Source organism: Patiria miniata, unplaced genomic scaffold (genome assembly GCF_015706575.1).
Source record: "Patiria miniata isolate m_02_andy unplaced genomic scaffold, ASM1570657v1 HiC_scaffold_3, whole genome shotgun sequence".
NCBI classification, from domain to species: Eukaryota; Metazoa; Echinodermata; class Asteroidea; order Valvatida; family Asterinidae; genus Patiria; species Patiria miniata.
In genome coordinates, this window is record NW_024037069.1 from 31910421 (window position 1) to 31914643 (window position 4223).

Consider the following 4223-nt stretch of genomic DNA (forward strand, 5'->3'; position numbering starts at 1 on the left):
TGTGCCCTTAAGCAAGGCACTTAACATTCTTGCTTCTTTGATGGGACGTTAAGCCGTCGCTAAGAGAAGGGGTCCGCCCCAGTGTCCTGGCAGTGGCCGCAGCACCTTGTAGGTGCTACATAATAGGTCTCATATTTCTCATGTACTTCATTCATCTAATAATAGACATATCTCCCAGTGCCTTGAGTACTTATACTTCATTGCGATAGTGCCTGAATAGGATTCTGCAACGTAACCATACAGATACAGACAGAATGTTTATCACCATTAAGAAGAGCGGGAACCAGCACACAACGAAAATTGTTAGGCCTATGGGGAAATCAGCTACATCTCCTCAAAAATCAAACTTTAATTTCAAAACGGTGATCAGATTGATGATCGATCACCCAATGACACCATGAGCTAAGAATGAATCGAACAGAAACAAAGGGCGATCGATATCGGCCCGATCACCCAATTCTTACAATTTAAAAAACAAGAAGTGATCGGGTTGTGCTGGATCACCCAACAACAAGAAAGAAACAACGATAACAAAACCAGATTAATGATGATTGATGATCACCTAATAGCACAATCAATCCAGCGGCTTGCTTAAGTCACGGGCTACGAGTTTCCATTTGAGGGATGAATGGCCGTGTACACTCTAAAAAGTCCCGGGTCAGAATTGACCCGGAAATGGCACTTTTCTGGGTCAGAATTACACTGTGTGACTCATCTTCCGATTCATTTTGACCCGGAAAAGTGTCATTTTTTTTACCCGGAGTATGGTGCGTGCGAGGACAAAGGAAATCAGCAGGGCTCTTTCCGCACGAGTGGAAAAATTACCGTGTGCTTCAGAGTACCCGTCCACCAACTTTTGGGCCGGATCGCGGCGCTAAATCGCGGCGGGCTTTACCGTGACTGAATCAGCCCATGGTCCAGCTACGGTGTAGCCAGCTGCCATTCAGAGAAATTTGAGAAAAAAATTACCCAAACATTGGACCCCTGTACCTTTAAAATGGACCGATTTCGCTTCTTGCCGCCGGTTCATTTTTTGCGCATGCGTGCATAATTATGAATTTACTAGTAAAAAAGATTTAAACTCCCAGACACGCCACTGTTTAGGGCCGCCTCAACTAATAAAAGCCGTGAATTTTTCCCAATCCGTTATTCCGACAGTCGACGACTGAAAAGCTACAATTAGTTTTCCGCCTCTGCCAAACCGACTTCGCAACGATAACGTACAATACGATGTAAGTAGCATTCGAATTTAAACAACTTATAACCGCTTTTTATTCGATAGCATCCGACAATGTTTAGGTTTTCCCGGTCATTTTAACACTTGCATCACACGAATTCCCTATATCGATACTTTAATTTCGTACCCGAACATCGCCAAGCTCAATTCTCAATTTGAATTTCAGAAGCCACCACTAGATTTCATTTAAGGTTCAGTATAATTCAACTTTTTAGCATACCGATTCGTCCTAAATTTTTGAATTTCGTCTCGTGTAGCAGTCGGCGTTGAATTAAACGGCAGTCACAATAAAGATGCATAGAACGGCAGTTCCTTTCTGAGAACACGGTACTCGTCATTGAACTAGTTAGGAGTCCTATTAGGAATTTAAACTGTTTAAAAGGAGCATGCATCACAGATTTGAATAAATATGTTCTCCTTTGACGCTTAGAGTCAAGATGAAGGCTTTTACCTGTTTGGTTCTTCTGGTGTGCCTGGGTGTCGTCTTCGCAGACGCAGCCAAGCCAGGTAATACGTAAAAACAAAACAAAACCGGAGAAAAGTATCATTGGCATTGATGCAGCTCAATCGTTTTTTCTTATCGTACAGACTACAAGACCACATAGCATGTTGCCTTCCTCGGTGTATGTTATTCCCATGTAAACCTTCTCTTATTATTTCAGAGTCTACGCGGGCATTTGATGAGAAAACTGACGATCTTCAAAACCTTGAAAAAAGACGTAAGAATCCGTGGCCACCATTTTTGCAGAACTCTTTGTTTTATTATAGCAGGTGCACGCGTTCACTCAAATGTCAACCCCCCCCCCCCCGGTCTCCATGCTATTCCTGAAAGCTAGATCCGCCCCTAATGCGGGTTGTTCAGGCGGGTATCATGTCCTTGGTATGATGTGTAGCCATACCCATCACAGTAATATTGCAGAATATTTCCTGTTTTCAGTTAGCAGCCCGTTTGTCGCAATCGAAATCAAATTATTTCAAATGTTTCAAATTCCCCCGTGGCAATGTTTGCGTGTAACATCATAGCCTTGACCAAGGCTATCAGCTTGTTCCCATATGAGCTTGTTCCCGCTACCGCACACGGCGCACGCAGCAACACAATGTTGTACTATACCGTTAGCCCCAACGACCCTTGCGTGTGCTTTGTGTGCATGTACGTACGCCCCACACTCACTTCCGCAAACAGCCGTACAGTAAGTCGAGGCAGAAGATAGCCTTGACGCAACCGTGTATGCTGAATATGATAATTAGTTCGCGCCGGCAAAAACGATGTCACCATGCACAGAGGCCACGTTGGGGCCGTCCACTGTAGGCACCGGCCCGGCTGGCGCTATGCAGTGAGACACGCTGCGCTTTCACGTTCAGCGGCCAAAAAAGCGCTCACACTATTGAGTATGTATCTACTGCTGACTTTTTTTTGGGGGGGGGGGGGGGGGGGGGGGGGTATCTCTCCTTCAGCAAACTTATTCTGTAAGACTGATTTTAACTTGTATGAACAACTTATAAGTTATATGTCGTATGTACGACTAATATATCGACAGGGTACGACATATTTCGACAGGGTACGACTAATATCATTGACAGGTTACGACATATATGTCGACAGGGTATGACATATCAAACATATGACATAATGTCGACAGGTGCCGGTACGACATATATGTCGTGCATAAGTCGAGTCGACAGGGTACGATATATTTCGCATACGACAAAGTCGTATATATAAGTACGACTTAATATCTCGTGTGTACAAAATATGAATTGTAACTCGTATGTTCGACTTGTTTGTCGATTATGTAGTACATACAACATATCTTGTGAGAACGACTTGTATCTCGTACGATTTACATCTACGACTTACATGTCGTACATATGTCGTAGGTACGACATACGATTCATACGTATGCGTTAAAATACATGTGTCATACGTATGAGATGTACATGTATGTTGCACATGGTACGAATTCAGGGAGAGTTTTTTTTTTCACCATGTACCTGACAGTTTCGTATATTTCCATCCCAAAGTCAATAGCTCGTTTCTTGCACTTAATTCATACGGGTGCTTATAGATACGAGTTAACCTGCATTCGATTAAATGGGTACAATTTGACCTGGGTCCGAGTTGACCTATTCCCTACATTCGCTGTCCGGCGGCAGAATAGCACGGGCAGGTAGCGGCGTGATAATGTACGCTGTTGCACCGACAAAATGTCGGCGGACGGTCTTGAACTGCATGTCCAATTCGCAATACATTGGAAATATATCATTTTGAACAATTGTTCACTCATATAGCGGCATATTTTATTTGTTTGTAATAAAACTGGAGAAATGGTTTAAAATGGGACCATGGTTTGAGTGAACATACATGTACGTGGTGTATACAGTAATTTGCGGGTCATGAATATGTATATCGCGGGTCAAAGTTTACGGGCTTTGATTGGATATCGTGTAATATATGCGCATCAGAAATTTTCGGCCGATTTCGGTCGAAACTATAAAGAAACACATAAGAATTCGCCACGGTTGGAGGCATCTATGCATCACGACCTATGAAGCTAAACCACGGATGGTTGCGCTCCAAATGCGCATGTGCAAAGCAATACTAGTCTGTTTTCAGTCGTCTTTACCTACTATAGTGTGTATATTTTCCTGTAGGAGTCGTGAATAATTGGTAGGTAAAGATGGTATGACGACAGAAGACATATTAGGTAGGAAAGGGTAGGAAGTTTCTTTTTTAAATGTGAAGTTGGTTTTATTCCATGACATTATGTTTTGGAGGAAAACACAAAAGTGAAGCTGATTTTGTTGTTTGAATATTCATTAAAAATCAGGCCCCACCAATCCCGGACAGATGTAGTGCGCTACCTTACTTTTTTATGAATATTCAAACATCACTGCTTTTTGACACTTGTGATTGACAGTACATGCTTGCTACGTACGTGTACTGTATGTACTGGACGTGCACACATGTTAAAGCCTTGGCATATAA